At 46.4% G+C, this 24,500-nt stretch overlaps 1 long non-coding RNA gene across 1 annotated transcript; it reads right to left on the minus strand.

The window, feature by feature from the left end:
* Positions 1 to 8,758: 8,758 nt before the first annotated feature.
* Positions 8,759 to 8,977, minus strand: LOC144329173 (uncharacterized). The gene is made up of 2 exons (XR_013394586.1): positions 8,940 to 8,977; positions 8,759 to 8,804 (listed from the first exon to the last, which is right to left on the minus strand). It is a non-coding gene; the product is annotated as an uncharacterized LOC144329173 (long non-coding RNA).
* Positions 8,978 to 24,500: the final 15,523 nt, after the last annotated feature.

Consider the following 24,500-nt stretch of genomic DNA (forward strand, 5'->3'; position numbering starts at 1 on the left):
CTTCCGCTGACGGAAAGCTGCCTGCTGCCGATGCCTGGGACTCCTCCCCCCTACTGCTCTCCGGTGGGGAAGCTGGTCCCGATTTCCAGCTGCTGCTCTCTGAGTCCCCTCTGGCCCCTCCTTCCTGAGGTGTTCCCTCTGGCAACCCCCTAGCTCTGACCACGGGAGCCCCTTTCTGTGAATCCTCTGATTCGCTGGAGAGACTTAGAGACCTCGGATGGCTATCATCGCTGACCTCTCCCTCGGATTCCTCTCCCTCGGTCTCTAATTCCTCCCTTTCCTGTCCCTCTGCTCCTGAACCCCTGACAAAGACGAATAAGGTTTGATTTGGCTTATTTCAATTCGCATGGTGTTGTTTGGGTGTGCACCAGAATCACCCCCAACCAAAGCAAAAAGGCGTTTTGGGTTGCATCTGCATAAAAGATGTTAAAGCTCTGATTGGGGTTATTTCAGATTGGTGTTTTTGGGGTTAGAATGCACATTCACCCAGAAATCGTAGAGTGAAATGCTTGTTATCAGCCCAAATCAAGCATAGGTGTTTTAGTTCCATCGCAATAGAAAGAGGACGAACAAGCTGTAATTGTTCTTTCGGTGTTTATTCACCCACAAAACAAAAGTGTAATAAGTCTAAACTAGGCAAAAGAGGTTGTTTTGTGTTCCAACTACATAGAAAGAAGAATCTTGGATTTCGCTAATTTCAAGTTGTGTTCTTTGGTGTTAATGCAACATTAACCCAGAAATCGCAGTGTATGTAATGAGACCAAAATAGCCAAACACCGTCTTTTCGCTTCCATATGCGTAGAAAGAAGACGAATAAAGTTTGATTTGGCTTATTTCAATTCGCATGGTGTTTGGGTGTGCACCAGAATCACCCCCAACCAAAGCAAAAAGGAGTTTTGGGTTCCAACTACATAAAAAGAAGATGGGGTTATTTCCAATTGTTGTTTTGGGGGATAGAATGCACATTCACCCAAAAACCGCAGTTAACCGCAGTTATCAGACCAAATCAAGATAACCGCAGTAATCAGCCCAAATCAAACATAGGTGTTTTAGTTTCATCGCAATAGAAAGAGGACGAACAAGCTGTAATTGTGCTTTCGGTGTTCATTCACCCACAAATAGCAAAGCAAAGTGTAATAAGTCTAAACTAGGCAAAAGAGGTTGTTTTGCGTTCCAACTACATAGAAAGAAGAATCTTGGATTTCGCTTATTTCAAGTTGTGTTCTTTGGTGTTAATGCAACATTAAGCCAGAAATCGCAAAGTGTATGTAATGAGACCAGTATAGCAAAACACTGTCTTTTTGCTTCCATATGCGTAGAAAGAAGAAGAATAAGGTTTGATTTGGCGTATTTCAATTCGCATGGTGTTGTTTGGCTGTGCACCAGAATCACCCCCCAAAAAAGCAAAAAGGCGTTTTGGGTTCCAGCTGGATAAAAGTAGATGTTAAAGCTCTGATTGGGGTTATTTCAAATTGGTGTTTTTGGGGTTAGAATGCACATTCACCCAGAAATCGTAGAGTGAAATGCTTGTTATCAGCCCAAATCAAGCATAGGTGTTTTAGTTCCATCGCAATAGAAAGAGGACGAACAAGCTGTAATTGTTCTTTCGGTGTTTATTCACCCACAAAACAAAAGTGTAATAAGTCTAAACTAGGCAAAAGAGGTTGTTTTGTGTTCCAACTACATAGAAAGAAGAATCTTGGATTTCGCTAATTTCAAGTTGTGTTCTTTGGTGTTAATGCAACATTAACCCAGAAATCGCAGTGTATGTAATGACACCAAAATAGCCAAACACCGTCTTTTCGCTTCCATATGCGTAGAAAGAAGACGAATAAAGTTTGATTTGGCTTATTTCAATTCGCATGGTGTTTGGGTGTGCACCAGAATCACCCCCAACCAAAGCAAAAAGGAGTTTTGGGTTCCAACTACATAAAAAGAAGATGGGGTTATTTCCAATTGTTGTTTTGGGGGATAGAATGCACATTCACCCAAAAACCGCAGTTAACCGCAGTTATCAGCCCAAATCAAGATAACCGCAGTTATCAGCCCAAATCAAGCATAGGTTCTTTTGTTCCATCGCAATAGAAAGAGGACGAACAAGCTTTAATTGTTCTTTCGGTGTTCATTCACCCACAAATAGCAAAGCAAAATGTAATAAGTGTAAACTACGCAAAACAGGTTGTTTTCCTTCCAACTACATAGAAAGAAGAATCTTGGATTTCGCTTCTTTCAAGTTGTGTTCTTTGGTGTTAATGCAACATTAAGCCAGAAATCGCAATGTAATGAGACCAGTATAGCAAAACACTGTCTTTTTGCTTCCATATGCGTAGAAAGAAGAAGAATAAGGTTTGATTTGGCGTATTTCAATTCGCATGGTGTTGTTTGGCTGTGCACCAGAATCACCCCCCAAAAAAGCAAAAAGGCGTTTTGGGTTCCAGCTGGATAAAAGTAGATGTTAAAGCTCTGATTGGGGTTATTTCAAATTGGTGTTTTTGGGGTTAGAATGCACATTCACCCAGAATTCGTAGAGTGAAATGCTTGTTATCAGCCCAAATCAAGCATAGGTGTTTTAGTTCCATCGCAATAGAAAGAGGACGAACAAGCTGTAATTGTTCTTTCGGTGTTTATTCACCCACAAAACAAAAGTGTAATAAGTCTAAACTAGGCAAAAGAGGTTGTTTTGTGTTCCAACTACATAGAAAGAAGAATCTTGGATTTCGCTAATTTCAAGTTGTGTTCTTTGGTGTTAATGCAACATTAACCCAGAAATCGCAGTGTATGTAATGAGACCAAAATAGCCAAACACCGTCTTTTCGCTTCCATATGCGTAGAAAGAAGACGAATAAAGTTTGATTTGGCTTATTTCAATTCGCATGGTGTTTGGGTGTGCACCAGAATCACCCCCAACCAAAGCAAAAAGGAGTTTTGGGTTCCAACTACATAAAAAGAAGATGGGGTTATTTCCAATTGTTGTTTTGGGGGATAGAATGCACATTCACCCAAAAACCGCAGTTAACCGCAGTTATCAGCCCAAATCAAGATAACCGCAGTTATCAGCCCAAATCAAGCATAGGTTCTTTTGTTCCATCGCAATAGAAAGAGGACGACCAAGTTTAATTGTTCTTTCGGTGTTCATTCACCCACAAATAGCAAAGCAAAATGTAATAAGTGTAAACTACGCAAAACAGGTTGTTTTCCTTCCAACTACATAGAAAGAAGAATCTTGGATTTCGCTTCTTTCAAGTTGTGTTCTTTGGTGTTAATGCAACATTAAGCCAGAAATCGCAATGTAATGAGACCAGTATAGTAAAACACTGTCTTTTTGCTTCCATATGCGTAGAAAGAAGACGAATAAGGTTTGATTTGGCTTATTTCAATTCGCATGGTGTTGTTTGGGTGTGCACCAGAATCACCCCCCAAAAAAGCATAAAGGCGTTTTGGGTTGCATCTGCATAAAGGATGTTAAAGCTCTGATTGGGGTTATTTCAGATTGGTGTTTTTGGGGTTAGAATGCACATTCACCCAGAAATCGCAGAGTGAAATGCTTGTTATCAGCCCAAATCAAGCATAGGTGTTTTAGTTCCTTCGCAATAGAAAGAGGACGAACAAGCTGTAATTCTTCTTTCGGTGTTCATTCACCCACAAATAGCAAAGCAAAGTGTAATAAGTCTAAACTAGGCAAAAGAGGTTGTTTTGCGTTCCAACTACATAGAAAGAAGAATCTTGGATTTCGCTTATTTCAAGTTGTGTTCTTTGGTGTTAATGCAACATTAAGCCAGAAATCGCAAAATGTATGTAATGAGACCAGTATAACAAAACACCGTCTTTTTGCTTCCATATGCGTAGAAAGAAGACGAATAAGGTTTGATTTGGCTTATTTCAATTCGCATGGTGTTGTTTGGGTGTGCACCAGAATCACCCCCAACCAAAGCAAAAAGTCGTTTTGGGTTCCAGCTGGATAAAAGTAGATGTTAAAGCTCTGATTGGGATTATTTCCAATTGGTGTTTTTGGTGTTAGAATGCACATTCAGCCAAAAAACGCAGAGTGAAATGCTTGTTATCAGCCCAAATCAAGCATAGGTGATTTAGGTCCATCGCAATAGAAAGAGGACGAACAAGCTTTAATTGTTCTTTCGGTGTTCATTCACCCACAAATAGCAAAGCAAAGTGTAATAAGTCTAAACTAGGCAAAAGAGGTTGTTGTGCGTTCCAACTACATAAAAAGAAGAATCTTGGATTTCGCTAATTTCAAGTGTTCTTTGGTGTTAATGCAACATTAAGCCAGAAATCGCAAAGTGTATGTAATGAGACCAAAATAGCAAAACACCGTCTTTTCGCTTCCATATGCGTAGAAAGACGAATATGCTTTGATTTGGCTTATTTCAAATTGCATGGTGTTGTTTTTGTGTGCACCAGAATCACCCCCCAAAAAAGCAAAAAGGCGTTTTGGGTTCCAGCTGGATAAAAGTAGATGTTAAAGCTCTGATTGGGGTTATTTCAAATTGGTGTTTTTGGGGTTAGAATGCACATTCACCCAGAAATCGTAGTGAAATGCTTGTTATCAGCCCAAATCAAGCATAGGTGTTTTAGTTCCATCGCAATAGAAAGAGGACGAACAAGCTGTAATTGTTCTTTCGGTGTTTATTCACCCACAAAGCAAAAGTGTAATAAGTCTAAACTAGGCAAAAGAGGTTGTTTTGCGTTCCAACTACATAGAAAGAAGAATCTTGGATTTCGCTAATTTCAAGTTGTGTTCTTTGGTGTTAATGCAACATTAAGCCAGAAATCGCAAAGTGTATGTAATGAGACCAAAATAGCAAAACACCGTCTTTTCGCTTCCATATGCGTAGAAAGACGAATATGCTTTGATTTGGCTTATTTCAAATTGCATGGTGGTTTTTGGGTGTGCACCAGAATCACCCCCAACGAAAGCAAAAAGGTGTTTTGGGTTCCATCTACATAAAATGAAGATGATAAAGCTCTGATTGGGCTCATTTCCAATTGTTGTTTTGGGGGATAGAATGCACATTCACCCAAAAACCGCAGTTAAATGTTTGTTATCAGCCCAAATCAAGCATAGGTGTTTTGGTTCCCTCTCAATAGAAAGAGAACAAGCTTTAATTGTTCTTTCAGTGTTCATTCACCCACAAATAGCAAAGCAAAGTGTAATAAGTGTAAACTACGAAAAAGAGGTTGTTTTCCTTCCAACTACATAGAAAGAAGAATCTTGGATTTCGCTTATTTCAAGTTGTGGTGTTAATGCAACATTAACCCAGAAATCGCAATGTAATGAGACCAGTATAGCAAAACACTGTCTTTTTGCTTCCATATGCGTAGAAAGAAGACGAATAAGGTTTGATTTGGCTTATTTCAATTCGCATGGTGTTGTTTGGGTGTGCACCAGAATCACCCCCAACCAAAGCAAAAAGGCATTTTGGGTTGCATCTGCATAAAAGATGTTAAAGCTCTGATTGGGGTTATTTCAGATTGGTGTTTTTGGGGTTAGAATGCACATTCACCCAGAAATCGCAGAGTGAAATGCTTGTTATCAGCCCAAATCAAGCATAGGTGTTTTAGTTCCATCGCAATAGAAAGAGGACGAACAAGCTTTAATTGTTCGTTCGGTGTTCATTCACCCACAAATAGCAAAGCAAAGTGTAATAAGTCTAGGCAAAAGAGGTTGTTTTGCGTTCAACTACATAGAAAGAAGAATCTTGGATTTCGCTTATTTCAAGTTGTGTTCTTTGGTGTTAATGCAACATTAAGCCAGAAATCGCAAAGTGTATGTAATGAGACCAGTATAGCAAAACACTGTCTTTTTGCTTCCATATGCGTAGAAAGAAGAAGAATAAGGTTTGATTTGGCTCATTTCAATTCGCATGGTGTTGTTTGGGTGTGCACCAGAATCACCCCCAAAATACCAAAAAGGCGTTTTGGGTTCCAGCTGGATAAAAGTAGATGTTAAAGCTCTGATTGGGGTTATTTCAAATTTGGTGTTCTTTGGTGTTAATGCAACATTAACCCAGATATCGCAAAAGGTATGTAATGAGACCAAAATAACAAAACACCATCTTTTCACTTCCATATGCGTGGAAAGAACACAAATAAGCTATGTTTAGGCTTATTTCAATTCGTATTGTGTTGTTTGGGTGTGCACAAGAGTCACCCCCAACCAAAGCAAAAAGGCGTTTTGGGATCCATCTGCATAAAAGTAGATGTTAAAGCTCTGATTGGGGTTATTTCAAATTGGTGTTTTTGGGGTTAGAAATCGCAGACTGAAATGTTTGTTATCAGCCCAATTCATGCATAGGTGTTTTGTTTCCATCGGAATAGAAAGTGGACGAATCAGCTTTGATTTTTCTTTCTTTGTTCATTCACCCACAAACAGCAACGTGTAATAAGTCTAAACTATGCAAAAGAGGTTGTTTTGCGTTCCAAGTCCGTAGAAAGAAGAATCTTGGATTTCGCTTATTTCAAGTTGTGTTCTTTGGTGTTAATGCAAAATTAACCCAGAAATCGGAAAAGGTATGTAATGAGACCAAAATAACAAAACACGGTCTTTTCACTTCCATATGCGTAGAAAGACGAATATGCTTTGATTGGGCTTATTTCAAATTGCATGGTGGTTTTTGGGTGTGCACCAGAGTAGCCCCCAACAAAAGCAAAAAGGTGTTTTGAGTTCCATCTACATAAAATGAAGATGATAAAGCTCTGATTGGGCTCATTTCCAATTGTTGTTTTGTTGGTTAGAGTGCACATTCACCCAGAAATCACAGAGTGAATTAGGCATACCAAATCGCAAAAGGCATACCAAAATAACAAAACACCGTCTTTTCGCTTCCATATGCGTAGAAAGACGAATAAGCTTTGATTGGGCTTATTTCAAATCGCATGGTGGTTTTTGGGTGTGCACCAGAGTAGCCTCCAACGAAAGCAAAAAGGAGTTTTGGGTTCCATCTACATAAAATGAAGATGATAAAGCTCTGGTTGGGCTCATTTCCAATTGTTGTAGTTTGACTTCTTTGTGAAAGTGGCAGTCCATGTAACATGTGGTAAGATGACATGCAAGAGGATGGGGATGGGGTAATGGACAGGCGAGCCAAAGATGCATAGCTGCAATTCTGGGCGCTGCATCTCCCATTTGTCCCTGGCCACTGAGCATGCTGGCTGAAGCTGATGGGAGTCCTAGTCCTGCGACTTTCGGAGGACCCCAGGTTCCCCACCCCAGCCAGCCGAGTGAGGTGGCAGGTGCAGGTAGCTTGATTCTTGTCACTTCCATTGGTAGGCATGACATCATATTTTTTGAATGCTCTTAACAAAATACCTCCCTTCCTATGTAAGCATATATGAGATGCGCGAACCCTATGCGCGCGCAGAGTCCCTCTCCTGCGAGGGAGAAGGCCGGCCCCCACCTTCGCGCGTGTTGCTGTTGTGGTCGCGCGTGAGGCAGGGGCGGCAAGCTGCAGTTCCTCGCCCACGAGAGGCTCCGTTTGGCTTCCGCAGCCCACCCGCACCATCCCTCCACAAAGGGGCACGAGAGGAACGCCACTGGGGAGAAAGGCAGGTGGGGGCGGGGCGGGGGGCAGGGCTGCACCCTGGGGAGAGCAGGGTCGAGAGAGAGCGGCTGGGAGAAAGAGAGAGGGCCAGCCTGGCTCGGCACGTCTCTGCTGGCCCAGCGTCGCAGCGCCTCTTCCCCCCCTTTCCCCTCACCTTCCCCTCCCCTTCCTGTCCTCTTGCCTCTCCTCCGGTGGCACTTCCTTCCCGTACCCCTGCCCTCGCCCAACATGGCGGCAGCACAGCCCACAATGGCGGCCCTAGAAGAAAGCCACTGGGGGAGAAAGGCAGGTGAGGACGAGGAGGGGGGCAGGGCTGCACCCTGGGGAGAGCGGGGTCGAGAGAGAGCGGCTGGGAGAAAGAGAGAGGGCCAGCCTGGCTCGGCACGTCTCTGCTGGCCCAGCGTCGCAGTGCCTCTTCCCCCCTTTCCCCTCCCCTTCCTGTCCTCTTGCCTCTCCTCCGCTGGCACCTCCTTCCGGTACTCCTGCCCTCGCCCAACATGGCGGCAGCACAGCCTCTTCCGCCCAGTTCCCTCTCCTTCCTGTCCTCTTGCCTCTCCTGTGGCACCTCCTTCCGGTACCCCTGCCCTCGCTCAACATGGCGGCAGCACAGCCCAAAATGGCGGCACTAGAAGAAAGCCACTGGGGGAGAAAGGCAGGTGAGGGCGGGGCGGGGGGCAGGGCTGCACCCTGGGGAGAGCGGGGTCGAGAGAGAGAGCGGCTGGGAGAAAGAGAGAGGGCCAGCCTGGCTCGGCACGTCTCTGCTGGCCCAGCGTCGCAGCGCCTCTTCCGCCCTTTCCCCTCCCTTTCCGCTCGTCTCTCCTCCGGTTGGAACCTACTTCCGGTATCCCTGCCCTCGCCCGTTTCCCTCCCCTCCCTTTCGTCTTGCCTCTCCTCCGGCGGCACCTCCTTCCGATACCCCTGCCCTCGCCCAACATCGAGAGAGAGAGAGGGAGCATCCTAGAATGGTAGAGATGGAATGGTAGAGATGGAAGGGAAACCAAGGGTCATCTAGTCCAACCCTCTGTAAAGAAGCTCAGAGCTACAATTCCCAGGTCTTCTTTGGGAATTCTATGGGAATTGAGAGTTTCTAAATTCATGAGCATCCGCTCATGTTTTTACCTTTTAGTGAAAGTGGCCACAAGTGACTTGGGAAACGCAGCCAGATGGGTGGAGTATAAATAATATAATTATATTGCTCCTGCTGCTGTTCTTCTCTTACTCAAACCCAACCCTATCCCAAACCTTAACCTTAATACAGATAGGTAGCCGTGTTGGTCTGCCATAGTCAAAACAAAAAAAATTCCTTCCACACTGAAGAAGTGTGCAAGAACTAACTTAGTTGGTCTTTAAGGTGCTACTGGAAGGAATTTTTTTTGTCTTAACCTTAATGCTCACCCTAACTCAAACCTAACCCTCACCCTCACCCTAGCTCTCACTAATATTAACTTAAACCCAACCCTATCCCGAACCTTAACCTTAACCCTAACCCAAACTTAAGCCTAAACCTAAACCTAAGCCTAATTTAACCCTAAACCTAACCTTAACCCTAATTCTAATTTAAACCTAACTCTTAACCCTAACCCTGATTGTAATCATTACCCTAACCCTGGCCCTAACCCTAACTCAAACCCAACCCTAACCCTAATGGTGCAAGAAGTATCTGTGGTTTAGGGGGTAAGGGGTGTCCTACGGTTTAGGAGTTAGGGTCAGGTTGGGGGTAGGGTTTAGGGTTACGGTATAAGGTTAGGGTGGACTGGGACATGGATGGTGCTGTGGTCTAAACCACAGGGCCTAGGGTTTGCCAATCAGAAGGTCCGTGGTTCATATCCCCATGACAGGGTGAGCTCCCATTGCTCGGTCCCTGCTCCTGCCAACCTAGCAGATTGAAAGCACGTCAAGTGCAAGTAGATAAATAGGTACCACTCCGGCAGGAAGGTAAATGGCGTTTCCATGTGCTGCTCTGGTTCACCAGAAGCGGCTTTGTCATGCTGTCCACATGACTCGGAAGCTGTCTGCAGACAAACGCTGGCTCCCTCAGCCAGTAAAGCGAGATGAGTGCCGCAACCCCAGAGTCAGGGGCCAGGGCCACAGCAAGGTCCTCCTATATGCTCAATTTGCAAACTAAATCAGGAACTCTGCATCTGCAGTTTGTGAAGGGATGAAGAAAAGAAACCTGCACAGAACTATGCAGTTAAGGTCAACTGTTATCTGGCCCTCAGTTGACTATTGGTATGGGATAGAGCATCCCATTCCGGTCACTGAATGGGCAAAGTGCTTTGATGGGCATATGATGGGCTGCTTTGTGTGGAGGGAATTGGAGCTTAGATTTGTCATGGAACCCTTATCAGGGAAGGTGGATCTGTGCCTTGAACTGGTTTGATTGAGTTTGGGATTTGACCAAATTTGGTATGCAGCTCTACTGCATACTGCTAGCTATATCTATATATTTGCACTTTATTATTATAATAAAGTATTATTATACTTGGAACATTATCCTTTTTTAAAATGAAAACATATTTTTATTAAGTTTTACATAACAAATTTAAATTCAGACATTAATCATCATTTAGGATTCCCTGAATCCTTCGACTCCCCTCCACCCTTCCATGGTTCCCATTATCAATCTCCCTCTCCAGCTGCTTCCCTTATTTTATCTCTTTTTTTAATATAAAAACAATCTTTCTACCATTTTTTTTGTACATTACAAGCATTTCTCAAATCCTGCTAAAGTTTTTAGTAGCTTATACAATATAATTTTTTCCTATTCTTTCTTAAATTTAGTCTCTTCCTGGTTTCTGATTTTCCCAGTCAATTTCCAATTTTGCCATATCAACCATTCATCTCTGCTCAGGACTTTATCTTCTTTGCAATAGTATCCACACTGCTGTCATCGCCTACATAAATAGTCATTTCTGCTCCTTTGGAATTTCTGCACCTAAAATACCTGGTGTTATGTATTGAAGTTCTCACCCTGGCCACCTGGAGTATCGTGTATAGTATATAGTTTTCACACAGATCCACATCAGTTACTTTAGGCGGGAAACCCTGGGTTGTTGTTGCTACAATGTTGACAGCCGGCTGCCTATAAAAGCAGGCCGGCTGAGCTGTTTGCTATTCTGTTCTGTTCCAGCTTACAAATAAAGAGCTGCTTTGGAGAAATTGCTGTGTTGTCTGCTATGTCTACCCACTATTTAACACCTAATAAAAGACTCTGGATTTTTCACAAACGTTACTTTAAACATTTTTTTCAATTTATTATAAATCATTTCTCAGAATGCTTTTGTCCACCACATTTCTTTCTCTTTGCATTTCCAACAAACAATTGAAGCAGTTCTAACCCTCCATAATTTTTCCCAAGATGAAAATTGGATATTATGCCCAATATCTTGTGCCAAATGTATCATTACCGATTTAACTTTTTCATCTTTGGTATGCCACTTTAGCAACAATTTATACATTTTAGAAAGTAACCACATTATTTTCCATTAAAGATTTTTCAAACCTTGAAATTTCTTTACTGAATCCAATTTTCTTATCTATTTTAAACACATCATTTAATTGATATTGCAACCAGTCTGTTACTGTCTTATATCCTCAAAACTTTTTCAATTTCAAAGGTTGCTCTACTTCCATAAGCAACTCTCTATAGGTTGCCCATTCATTTTTTGCATTAGTCTTTCTCAGGGATATCGCTTCCCTGGGGAAAGCCACCATGATGTCTACATAGAAAGAAGAATCTTGGATTTCGCTTATTTCAAGTTGTGTTCTTTGGTGTTAATGCAACATTAACCCAGAAATCGCAAAAGGTATGTAATGAGACCAAAATAGCAAAACACCGTCTTTTCGCTTCCATATGCGTAGAAAGAAGACGAATAAGGTTTGATTTGGCTCATTTGAATTCGCATGGTGTTTTTTGGGTGTGCACCAGAATCGCCCCCAACCAAAGCAAAAAGGAGTTTTGGGTTCCAACTACATAAAAAAAAAAAAAAAGATGGGCTTATTTCCAATTGTTGTTTGGGGGGATAGAATGCACATTCACCCAAAAACCACAGAGTTAAATGTTTGTTATCAGCCCAAATCAAGCATAGGTGTTTTAGTTCCATCGCAATAGAAAGAGGACGAACAAGCTTTAATTGTTCTTTCGGTGTTCATTCACCCACAAATAGCAAAGAAAAGTGTAATAAGTGTAAACTACGCAAAAGACGTTGTTATCCTTCCAACTACATAGAAAGAAGAATCTTGGATTTCGCTTATTTCAAGTTGTGTTCTTTGGTGTTAATGCAACATTAAGCCAGAAATCGCAAAGTGTATGTGTCAGAGACTGCCTCCAGGTCCCAGCTCACAGAGGACCAACGCTAGCCGGTAGTAATGTACAAAAGTCTTTATTGAAGTACAGTTTCCATTTTCAAACCCTAGCGTGCATCTCTACGTCTAGAGGTTAGACCGGCGAAGCTCCATCTGAGTCTCCGCCCCCTGTACACCAGTTTAAGACTCTAACCTTACTCCACCTCTTCCGTCTCTCCTTTCTCCTCTGGGTCCTTCTACCCCCCGGGGTCCCTTCCGTCCTGGACTCTTCTGACGCTGACGCTGACGCTGACCCCCCTGAGTCTCCTCCTTCCTTTCGGCGGGCTGTAGGACCTGGCTCCCTATCCGGGCTGCCCACTGCGCCTCCCTCTTGTACATTTGAACTTGGCGCGCGCGCCCAGTCTCCGACCTTCCTTTTGACCGTTTCCTCGCTCTCCGATGGAGGTGTGGCCAATCCTGACTCATGTCCTCCCGCTGGCGGTGCGCCGCCTGATCCCGATGCCTGGGACTCCTCCCCCCTACGGCGCTCTGGTGGAGAAGCTGGTCCTGATTTCCAACTGCTGCTCTCGGAGTCCCCTCTTGCCCCTTCTTCCTGGGGTGTCCCCCTAGGCACCCCCCTTGCTCTGACCATGGGAGCCCCTTTCTGTGAATCCTCTGAGTCGCTGGAGAGACTCCGAGACCTCGGACGGCTGTCATCGCTAACATTTCCTTCAGATTCCTCCCCCTCGCTCTCTATTTCCTCCCTCTCCTGTGCCTCTGCTCCTGAGCCCCTGACATCCATCCCCCCTCGAAGCCCCCCCTTCCCCCCTCCCCTCCTTCCGGTGTGGGTACTGGGTGCTCCGTCGTTGTGGGGGTGAGTGCCGGATACAGTTCGTCCCCCTTGTCGTACATCCAGCCGGATAAGTCCGGCTCGTCCTCCATGCTCTCGCCGACGTCGATCTCCTCTGCCTCCATCTCTCTGCCTCCGTGCTTGAACCCAACGTCCTCCCCCAACACGTCCATGTCCGTCTCTCCCCCTTTCTTATCTGAGGGTGTTGCCTGCCAAGGACCCCCCAGCCACTTCCTGCGCCACTGCTCCTCTGGTTGATCGTCCCACAAATAAGAGCGGTCTGAGGCAGACCCCGAGGGTGATCCCTCCGGAGAGCGTGTGTCTGGTGCCGGTTCCTCGTCCGAGGCGAACCCCTGGAATGTGCTGGCTGAAAGTGTGGGTGTGAAAAGCCAGTCGTCGAAATACTCGGCTGGCATGGGCCTGTGTGGGAAGAGGGCATGAAATTCTTCTTTGAGCAGAGGTTCCTCCAAGTCATAATCCGGCACCCAGCTGTTGGCGCTGGCCGGGGTACCTTCTCTGGCGAGGAGATATTCTACTCCCTCTTCCCCCCATCTCGAGTCTAAAATCTCCGTGACTTCGTTGATGGGTTCCCCCCTTGGCGACCCCCTCTTTGTGGGCGCTTCCCTGAGCGGGTCTGGTGCCGTGCCTGGCTCCTGAAATCTGTGAGGTGCTTTATAGGGCGTGAGCACTGATCTATGGAACACCGGGTGCATTCTGGATCCCTCCGGAAGTGTCAACCGGAAGGCCACTGGATTGACCTGTGCCTCGACTTGGTAAGGCCCTAGCTGCTTATGTCCGAGCTTCTTCTTGGCTAACGATCTGGCCGGCACTGCCTGAGCTGCTAACCAAACCCAGTCTCCCACCTGTATGTCTTCCCCAACCCTTCTGTGTCTGTCAGCCTGCAGTTTGTATGCGTGCTTTGCTAGTTCTAACTGCCTCCTAAGCTGTTCGTGGACCTCCTGCAACTCTGATGCTAAGGCTTCCGCTGCCCGTGGCTCCCCCTCCCCCACTCTCTCTAATCCCGGGAAAGTTCTGGGATGCCTCCCGTTGTTGGCGAAGAACGGTGTCACTCCCGTGGACACGTGCTTCGTGTTGTTGTAGGCGAACTCGGCGAGCGGCAGGTAGTCCACCCATGTTGCGGGCTGCTGATTTGCGTAGCATCTCAGGTACTGCTGCATGATGGCGTTGACCCGCTCCGCTTGTCCGTTGGTCTGCGGGTATCTCGCCGACGCTAGGTTGATCTTGACGTTCAGGAAGCCCATCAGCTTCTGCCAGAAGTTCGAGATGAACTGTCGCCCCCGGTCGGACAGGATAGACCGTGGTAGGCCGTGAACCCTGAACACGTGGTCTATGAACAGTTTGGCGGTCTGTTCGGCCGTGGCCACCTTCGCGCACGGAATGAAGTGGGCCATTTTGGTGAACATGTCCACCACCACTAGCACTGCTGTCTTGCCCCTCGAGCTGGGCAGATCCGTGACAAAGTCCAGGGCCACCCTCTCCCACGGTTCGAGCGGTGTCTGCAGCGGTTCCAGCAGTCCCGCCGGCGGTTTGTGCACTGACTTGGCCCTCTGGCAGGTGTCGCACCTCGAGACGTAATCCGCGACTTCCCCCCGCATCTTGGGCCACCAAAACTCTCTGGCTACTAATTCTACAGTCATCTCTTTGCCAAAGTGCCCGGCGGTGGGAGCGTCATGTAACTGCTGCAGTACCCTTGCGCGGAGGTCGTCTCCCGGTACGTAGAGTGCCCCCTTGCGGATGAGTAATCCGTCGCTGTCAGAGTTGCTTCAAGATCCTAGCTCACAGAGGATCACGCTAGCCAACGGTCATTAAGTAAAAGTCTTTATTGAGTTACAGTTTCCATTCTCAAGCTGCTGCGTGCAACTCTACGTCTAGTAGCTAGATCGGCGAAGCTCCGTCTGAATCTCCGCCCCTTGTACACCAACTTAATATCCTAGCCCTGCTCCACCTTTTCCGCCTGACTGTTCTTCTCTGGGTCCCTCTGCCCCCCTGGGTCTCTTCTTTCCGGGATTCTTCTGACGCTGACCCCCCGGACCCTCCTGTCTCCTTGCGCCGGGCTTTAGGACCCGGCTCTCTTTCCGGGCTGCCTACTGCGCCGCCTTCCTGTGCATTTGAACTTGGCGCGCGCGCCCAACCTTCCACCTTCCGTCTAACCGTCTCTTCGCTCCCAGATGGAGGTGTGGCCACCCCTGACTCGTGCCCTCCCTCCTGTTGTGAGCTGCCAGCGCTCGCCCCCTGGCTCCCTTCCTCTTCCCTGTTCTCTGGCGGTGACGCTGGTCCCGATCTCCAACTGCTCTCCTCTGAGTCCCCTCTGGCTCTATCTTCCTGGGGTGCCCCCCTAAACTCCCCCCTTGCCTTGGCCACTGGTGCTCCTTTCTGTGAATCCTCCGATTCACTGGAAAGACTCGGAGATCTCGGGTCGTCGTCATCGCTCATCTTTTCTTCTGCCTCCTCCCCTTCGCTCTCTGTTTCCTCCCTTGCCCTTGCCTCTGCTCCTGAACCCCTGACAGTCGCGTATTTGGATCTCGTCGTCCTTCGCCTTGCCCCTGTGCACCTCCTCCATCTTGGCTTGTGCGAAGGGGTCCTCCTGCAGCGCGCGACGTACGGCGTCGGGGCCACGGTTGCCGAAGCGCATGCCCACGCTTCCGGTGCGAAAATGTGCTTGGCCGCCGACGGTGCCGCCTCCTCGAGGTATTGCGGCTTCCTGGACAGTGCATCCGCCATGACGTTGTTGTCGCCTGGGATGTACTCTATCCTGAAGTCGAAGTCCGCGAAGAATTCCGCCCATCATATGTGCCTCTGGTTCAGGAACCTTGCCGTGCGCCAGTACTCCAGGTTCTTGTGGTCCGTGCGGACCTGCACTGTGTGTTTGGCTCCGATAAGGAAGTGCCGCCATACCTTGAACGCTGCATGAATAGCTAGCAACTCCCTGTCCCAGATGGTGTAGTTCTGCTCTGACTTGCTGAGCTTCCTGGAGTAGAAGGCGCACGGTCTCCAGTCCCCATGTGGGTCTTGTTGCAACAGGACAGCTCCCACGGCCCTGTCTGAGGCGTCTGTCTCCACCCTCATCGGTCTGCTGGGATTCACATGCAGTAGCTTCTCTTCGGACGCGAAGAGACGCTTGAGTTTCTGAAAGGACTGCTCCGCTTGCTCCGTCCAGATGAATTTCTTCTTCTTGGAGCTGAGCGTGTCGGTGATGGCCGCCGTCTGCATAGCGAACCCCTTGATGAACTTGCGGTAAAAGTTGGCAAAGCCGACAAACCGCTGGACTTCCTTCCGATTGCGTGGGCTTTTCCAGTCCAATACTGCGCGAACCTTGGCGCTGTCCATGGCGAGCCCCTTGTCCGACAATTTGTAGCCCAGGAAATCCACCTCCGTCATGTCGAACTGGCACTTCTCCAGCTTGGCGTACAGTCTGTGCTCCTGCAGTCTCTGCAGAACTTCCCTGACATCCCTCTCGTGCGCCTCTCGCGACTCAGAAAATATCAGGAAGCATACGCACTTCTTGTAAAGGAGTCCCGCCAACACATGATGCATGAAGGCTTGAAAACAGTGAGAGCCATTTTGTAATCCGAAGGGCATAACTCTGTATTCGTAGGTGCCCAGTGGCGTGAACATGGCCGTCTTCCACTCGTCGCCTTCCCGCATGCGAATCAGGTTGTACGCCCCGCGCAGATCCAACTTGGTAAAAACGCGTCCTTTCCTCACCGTCGCGAGCAGGTCGTCTATCTTGGGCATGGGGAAGGCCGAGGGCTTGGTTTTCGAGTTCAAAATTCTATAGTCCACCACAAGTCTTTTTTGGGGCGTGTCCCGCTTCTTCACAAAGAATACTGGGCTGCCCCCCACAGCTTTCGACTCCCGGATGAACCCGCGCTTCAAATTGTGATCTATGAACTCCCTGAGTTCCTGCAGTTCATCCTCAGACATGGAATACAGTTTCCCGGTTGGCAGCGTCGCCCCCGGCAGGAGGTCAATCTTGCAGTCATAGGGTCTGTGAGGAGGTAGCTTGTCCGCCTCCTTTTCGCAGAACACCTCCAAAAACTCCGCAAACTTGAGGGGCACTGCTTGCAGCGTGCCCAAATGTACCTGCGGGTCATCCTCTTCCCCTTCTGGGCTAGGTATAATGCAATGTTCCGCACAGTAGGAGGAGCCAAAAGTCAGTTGGCGTTGGTACCAAGCCAATGCTGGACTGTGCCTGTACAGCCAACTCATGCCCAAAACTACAGGCGTGTCCGACAATTGGGTGACATTGAAGCTGATGACTTCCCGGTGATTCCCAATTTGCATCACCATAGGTGGCGTCTGCTGTACCACCTGCCCCCCCCAGCAGTTCCCTGCCATCCACCGTGACAACCTTCAGGGGCAGCGTGGCTGGCAGTAGCGCTATGTCGTGTTGTTGAATGAACTCCAGTCCTATAAAGTCTGCATTACTGCCAGAGTCAATCGTAATAGGCACTTCTAAGGTGAGTCCATTGGGTAGCTGGAGCGATGCGGTGAGTTGCACCACTGGTTTGGGCGGGAGGGGGTCTGTGGGCTGCAATATTTCTGGGGACTGCTTCACTGACTCGTCTGGCTGGGCCCCAGTGCCTCCGTTTCCAGCCAGACTCCGTCGTTTCCCTGCTGTGGTTCTCTCTGCTGAGTTGCTTCCATTACTGTCACTGAAGCTGCAGTGTGCTTGTGGAACCTCTGGGGACACTCTTTCGCCATGTGCTGTCCACTGTCGCAGATATAGCACTTCCTGTTCCCTCTAGGCGGCTTCGTTTTGACTGCTCCCGGTGTTAAGGCTCTGGTTGCTGAGTGAGCCCTAGCACCGCCAATCTCCATCGGCTCTTCGCCCCCTCCCTGTGGAGGCGTGGACTGCGCACGCGCTGCATCCCTGGGCAAGAGGGGGGGCACTCTCGCTGGTGTGCGTCCCCAACGCCCTTCTTCTTTGCTCCATGGGCGTTCTTCCAGCCGCACCCCAACCGTTAGCGCTCTCTGAACCACTTCCTGAGTGCTTGTGGGTCTCTCCCCACTTTTGTGAGCTCGCGAAGCACCAATCTTCTTCTCCTCTCACTGCGTCCACTCACGTAGCGAGGTTTTTTGGTGAAGAAAACTGATGAAATGAGATGGAGCTTACTGTCAGAGACTGCCTCCAGGTCCCAGCTCACAGAGGACCAACGCTAGCCGGTAGTAATGTACAAAAGTCTTTATTGAAGTACAGTTTCCATTTTCAAACCCTAGCGTGCATCTCTACGTCTAGAGGTTAGACCGGCGAAGCTCCATCTGAGTCTCCGCCCCCTGTACACCAGTTTAAGACTCTAACCTTACTCCACCTCTTCCGTCTCTCCTTTCTCCTCTGGGTCCTTCTACCCCCCGGGGTCCCTTCCGTCCTGGACTCTTCTGACGCTGACCCCCCTGAGTCTCCTCCCTCCTTTCGGCGGGCTTTAGGACCTGGCTCCCTATCCGGGCTGCCCACTGCGCCTCCCTCTTGTACATTTGAACTTGGCGCGCGCGCCCAGTCTCCGACCTTCCTTTTGACCGTTTCCTCGCTCTCCGATGGAGGTGTGGCCAATCCTGACTCATGTCCTCCCGCTGGCGGTGCGCCGCCTGATCCCGATGCCTGGGACTCCTCCCCCCTACGGCGCTCTGGTGGAGAAGCTGGTCCTGATTTCCAACTGCTGCTCTCGGAGTCCCCTCTTGCCCCTTCTTCCTGGGGTGTCCCCCTAGGCACCCCCCTTGCTCTGACCATGGGAGCCCCTTTCTGTGAATCCTCCGAGTCGCTGGAGAGACTCCGAGACCTCGGACGGCTGTCATCGCTAACATTTCCTTCAGATTCCTCCCCCTCGGTCTCTATTTCCTCCCTCTCCTGTGCCTCTGCTCCTGAGCCCCTGACAACGAATAAGGTTTGATTTGGCTTATTTCAATTCGCATGGTGTTGTTTGGGTGTGCACGAGAATCACCCCCCAAAAAAGCAAAAAGGCGTTTTGGGTTCCAGCTGGATAAAAGTAGATGTTAAAGCTCTGATTGGGGTTATTTCAAATTGGTGTTGTCAGAGACTGCCTCCAGGTCCCAGCTCACAGAGGACCAACGCTAGCCAGTGGAACTGTACAAAAGTCTTTATTGAAGTATAGTTTCCATTTCCAAACCCTAGCGTGCGTCTCTACGTCTAGACCCTAGATCGGCGAAGCTCCGTCTGAATCTCCGCCCCCTGTACACCAGCTTAAGACTCTCGCCTTACCCCACCTCTTCCGTCTCTCCTTTCGCCTCTGGGTCCTACTACCCCCCCGGGGTCCCTTCCTTCCTGGACGCTTCGGACGCTGACCCCTCGGACTCCTCCCCCTCCTTTCGGCGGGCTTTGGGACCTGGCTCCCTTTCCGGGCTGCTCATTGCGCCACCCTCTTGTACATTTGAACTTGGCGCACGCGCGCTGTCTCCGACCCTCCTTTCGACCATTTCCTCGCTCTCTGACGCAGGCGTGGCTAACCCCGACTCATGTCCTTCCGCTGACGGAGAGCTGCCTGGTGCCGATGCCTGGGACTCCTCCCCCCTACTGCTCTGCGGTGGGGAAGCTGGTCCCGATTTCCAACTGCTGCTCTCTGAGTCCCCTCTGGCCCCTCCTTCCTGGGGTGTTCCCTTTGGCACCCCCCTAGCTCTGACCACGGGAGCCCCTTTCTGTGAATCCTCCGATTCGCTGGATAGACTTAGAGACCTCGGGCGGCTATCATCGCTCACTTCTCCCTCGGATTCCTCCCCATCGGTCTCTACTCCCTCCCTTTCCTGCCCCTCTGCTCCTGAGCCCCTGACAGGTGTTTTTGGTGTTAGAATGCACATTCAGCCAAAAAACACAGAGTGAAATGCTTGTTATCAGCCCAAATCAAGCATAGGTGTTTTAGTTCCATCGCAATAGAAAGAGGACGAACAAGCTTTAATTGTTCTTTCGGTGTTCATTCACCCACAAATAGCAAAGCAAAGTGTAATAAGTCTAAACTAGGCAAAAGAGGTTGTTTTACCTTCCAACTACATAGGAAGAAGAATCTTGGATTTCGCTTATTTCAAGTTGTGTTCTTTGGTGTTAATGCAACACTAAGCCAGAAATCGCAAAGTGTATGTAATGAGACCAAAATAGCAAAACACCGTCTTTTCGCTTCCATATGCGTAGAAAGACGAATATGCTTTGATTTGGCTTATTTCAAATTGCATGGTGATTTTTGGGTGTGCACCAGAGTAGCCCCCAACGAAAGCAAAAAGGTGTTTTGGGTTCCATCTACATAAAATGAAGATGATAAAGCTCTGATTGGGCTCATTTCCAATTGTTGTTTTGGGGGATAGAATGCACATTCACCCAAAAACCGCAGAGTTAAATGTTTGTTATCAGCCCAAATCAAGCATAGGTGTTTTGGTTCCCTCTCAATAGAAAGAGGAGAACAAGCTTTAATTGTTCTTTCAGTGTTCATTCACCCACAAATAGCAAAGCAAAGTGTAATAAGTCTAAACTAGGCAAAAGAGATTTTTTTGCGTTCCAACTACATAGAAAGAAGAATCTTGGATTTCGCTCATTTCAAGTTGTGTTCTTTGGTGTTAATGCAACATTAAGCCAGAAATCGCAAAGTGTATGTAATGAGACCAGTATAACAAAACACCGTCTTTTTGCTTCCATATGCGTAGAAAGAAGACGAATAAGGTTTGATTTGGCTTATTTCAATTCGCATGGTGTTGTTTGGGTGTGCACCAGAATCACCCCCAAACAAAGCAAAAAGTCGTTTTGGGTTCCAGCTGGATAAAAGTAGATGTTAAAGCTCTGATTGGCGTTATTTCCAATTGGTGATTTTGGTGTTAGAATGCACATTCAGCCAAAAAACGCAGAGTGAAATGCTTGTTATCAGCCCAAATCAAGCATAGGTGTTTTAGGTCCATCGCAATAGAAAGAGGACGAACAAGCTTTAATTGTTCTTTCGGTGTTCATTCACCCACAAATAGCAAAGCAAAGTGTAATAAGTCTAGGCAAAAGAGGTTGTTTTGCCTTCCAACTACATAGAAAGAAGAATCTTGGATTTCGCTTATTTAAAGTTGTGTTCTTTGGTGTTAATGTCACATTAAGCCAGAAATCGCAAAGTGTATGTAATGAGACCAGTATAGCAAAACACCGGCTTTTCGCTTCCATATGCGTAGAAAGACGAATATGCTTTGATTTGGCTTATTTCAAATTGCATGGTGGTTTTTGGGTGTGCACCAGAGTAGCCCCCAACGAAAGCAAAAAGGTGTTTTGGGTTCCATCTACCTAAAATGAAGATGATAAAGCTCTGATTGGGGTTATTTCAGATTGGTGTTTTTGGGGTTAGAATGTACATTCACAAAGAAATCGCAGTGAAATGTTTGTTATCAAGCATAGGTGTTTTAGTTCCATCGCAATAGAAAGAGGACGAACAAGCTGTAATTGTTCTTTCGGTGTTCATTCACCCACAAATAGCAAAGCAAAGTGTAATAAGTCTAAACTAGGCAAAAGAGGTTGTTTTGCGTTCCAACTACATAGAAAGAAGAATCTTGGATTTCGCTTATTTCAAGTTGTTTTCTTTGGTGTTAATGCAACATTAAGCCAGAAATCGCAAAGTGTATGTAATGAGACCAAAATAGCAAAACACCGTCTTTTCGCTTCCATATGCGTAGAAAGAAGACGAATAAAGTTTGATTTGGCTTATTTCAATTCGCATGGTGTTTGGGTGTGCACCAGAATCACCCCCAACCAAAGCAAAAAGGAGTTTTGGGTTCCAACTACATAAAAAGAAGATGGGGTTATTTCCAATTGTTGTTTTGGGGGATAGAATGCACATTCACCCAAAAACCGCAGTTAAATGTTTGTTATCAGCCCAAATCAAGCATAGGTGTTTTTGTTCCATCGCAATAGAAAGAGGACGAACAAGCTTTAATTGTTCTTTCGGTGTTCATTCACCCACAAATAGCAAAGCAAAGTGTAATAAGTGTAGAAGCAAAAGAGGTTGTTTTCCTTCCAACTACATAGAAAGAAGAATCTTGGATTTCGCTTATTTCAAGTTGTGTTCTTTGGTGTTAATGCAACATTAAGCGAGAAATCGCAATGTAATGAGACCAGTATAGCAAAACACTGTCTTTTTGCTTCCATATGCGTAGAAAGAAGACGAATAAGGTTTAATTTGGCTTATTTCAATTCGCATGGTGTTGTTTGGGTGTGCACCAGAATCACCCCCCAAAATAGCAAAAAGGCGTTTTGGGTTCCAGCTGGATAAAAGTAGATGTTAAAGCTCTGATTGGGGTTATTTCAGATTGGTGTTTTTGGGGTTAGAATGCACATTCACCCAGAAATCGCAGAGTGAAATGCTTGTTATCAGCCCAAATCAAGCATAGGTGTTTTAGTTCCATCGCAATAGAAAGAGGACGAACAAGCTGTAATTGTTCTTTCGGTGTTCATTCACCCACAAATAGCAAAGCAAAGTGTAATAAGTCTAAACTAGGCAAAAGAGGTTGTTTTGCGTTCCTACATAGAAAGAAGAATCTTGGATTTCGCTTATTTCAAGTTGTGTTCTTTGGTGTTAATGCAACATTAAGCCAGAAATCGCAAAGTGTATGTAATGAGACCAGTATAACAAAACACCGTCTTTTTGCTTCCATATGCGTAGAAAGAAGACGAATAAGGTTTGATTTGGCTTATTTCAATTCGCATGGTGTTTGGGTGTGCACCAGAATCACCCCCAAACAAAGCAACAAGTCGTTTTGGGTTCCAGCTGGATAAAAGTAGATGTTAAAGCTCTGATTGGGGTTATTTCCAATTGGTGTTTTTGGTGTTAGAATGCACATTCAGCCAAAAAACGCAGAGTGAAATGCTTGTTATCAGCCCAAATCAAGCATAGGTGTTTTAGGTCCATCGCAATAGAAAGAGGACGAACAAGCTTTAATTGTTCTTTCGGTGTTCATTCACCCACAAATAGCAAAGCAAAGTGTAATAAGTCTAGGCAAAAGAGGTTGTTTTGCCTTCCAACTACATAGAAAGAAGAATCTTGGATTTCGCTTATTTAAAGTTGTGTTCTTTGGTGTTAATGCAACATTAAGCCAGAAATCGCAGTGTAATGAGACCAGTATAGCAAAACACCGTCTTTTCGCTTCCATATGCGTAGAAAGACGAATATGCTTTGATTTGGCTTATTTCAAATTGCATGGTGGTTTTTGGGTGTGCACCAGAGTAGCCCCCAACGAAAGCAAAAAGGTGTTTTGGGTTCCATCTACCTAAAATGAAGATGATAAAGCTCTGATTGGGCTCATTTCCAATTGTTGTTTTGGGGGATAGAATGCACATTCACCCCAAAACCGCAGAGTTAAATGTTTGTTATCAGCCCAAATCAAGCATAGGTGTTTTGGTTCCCTCTCAATAGAAAGAGGAGAACAAGCTTTAATTGTTCTTTCAGTGTTCATTCACCCACAAATAGCAAAGCAAAGTGTAATAAGTGTAAACTACGCAAAAGAGGTTTTCCTTCCAACTACATAGAAAGAAGAATCTTGGATTTCGCTTCTTTCAAGTTGTGTTCTTTGGTGTTAATGCAACATTAAGCCAGAAATCGCAATGTAATGAGACCAGTATAGCAAAACACTGTCTTTTTGCTTCCATATGCGTAGAAAGAAGACGAATAAGGTTTGATTTGGCTTATTTCAAATCGCATGGTGTTGTTTGGGTGTGCACCAGAATCACCCCCAACCAAAGCAAAAAGGCGTTTTGGGTTGCATCTGCATAAAAGATGTTAAAGCTCTGATTGGGGTTACTTCAGATTGGTGTTTTTGGGGTTAGAATGTACATTCACAAAGAAATCGCAGTGAAATGTTTGTTATCAAGCATAGGTGTTTTAGTTCCATCGCAATAGAAAGAGGACGAACAAGCTGTAATTGTTCTTTCGGTGTTCATTCACCCACAAATAGCAAAGCAAAGTGTAATAAGTCTAAACTAGGCAAAAGAGGTTGTTTTGCGTTCCAACTACATAGAAAGAAGAATCTTGGATTTCGCTTATTTCAAGTTGTTTTCTTTGGTGTTAATGCAACATTAAGCCAGAAATCGCAAAGTGTATGTAATGAGACCAAAATAGCAAAACACCGTCTTTTCGCTTCCATATGCGTAGAAAGAAGACGAATAAAGTTTGATTTGGCTTATTTCAATTCGCATGGTGTTTGGGTGTGCACCAGAATCACCCCCAACCAAAGCAAAAAGGAGTTTTGGGTTCCAACTACATAAAAAGAAGATGGGGTTATTTCCAATTGTTGTTTTGGGGGATAGAATGCACATTCACCCAAAAACCGCAGTTAAATGTTTGTTATCAGCCCAAATCAAGCATAGGTGTTTTTGTTCCATCGCAATAGAAAGAGGACGAACAAGCTTTAATTGTTCTTTCGGTGTTCATTCACCCACAAATAGCAAAGCAAAGTGTAATAAGTGTATAAGCAAAAGAGGTTGTTTTCCTTCCAACTACATAGAAAGAAGAATCTTGGATTTCGCTTATTTCAAGTTGTGTTCTTTGGTGTTAATGCAACATTAAGCGAGAAATCGCAATGTAATGAGACCAGTATAGCAAAACACTGTCTTTTTGCTTCCATATGCGTAGAAAGAAGACGAATAAGGTTTGATTTGGCTTATTTCAATTCGCATGGTGTTGTTTGGGTGTGCACCAGAATCACCCCCAAAATAGCAAAAAGGCGTTTTGGGTTCCAGCTGGATAAAAGTAGATGTTAAAGCTCTGATTGGGGTTATTTCAGATTGGTGTTTTTGGGGTTAGAATGCACATTCACCCAGAAATCGC

This window comes from Podarcis muralis, chromosome 11 (genome assembly GCF_964188315.1).
Source record: "Podarcis muralis chromosome 11, rPodMur119.hap1.1, whole genome shotgun sequence".
In the NCBI taxonomy this organism is placed as follows: Eukaryota; Metazoa; Chordata; class Lepidosauria; order Squamata; family Lacertidae; genus Podarcis; species Podarcis muralis.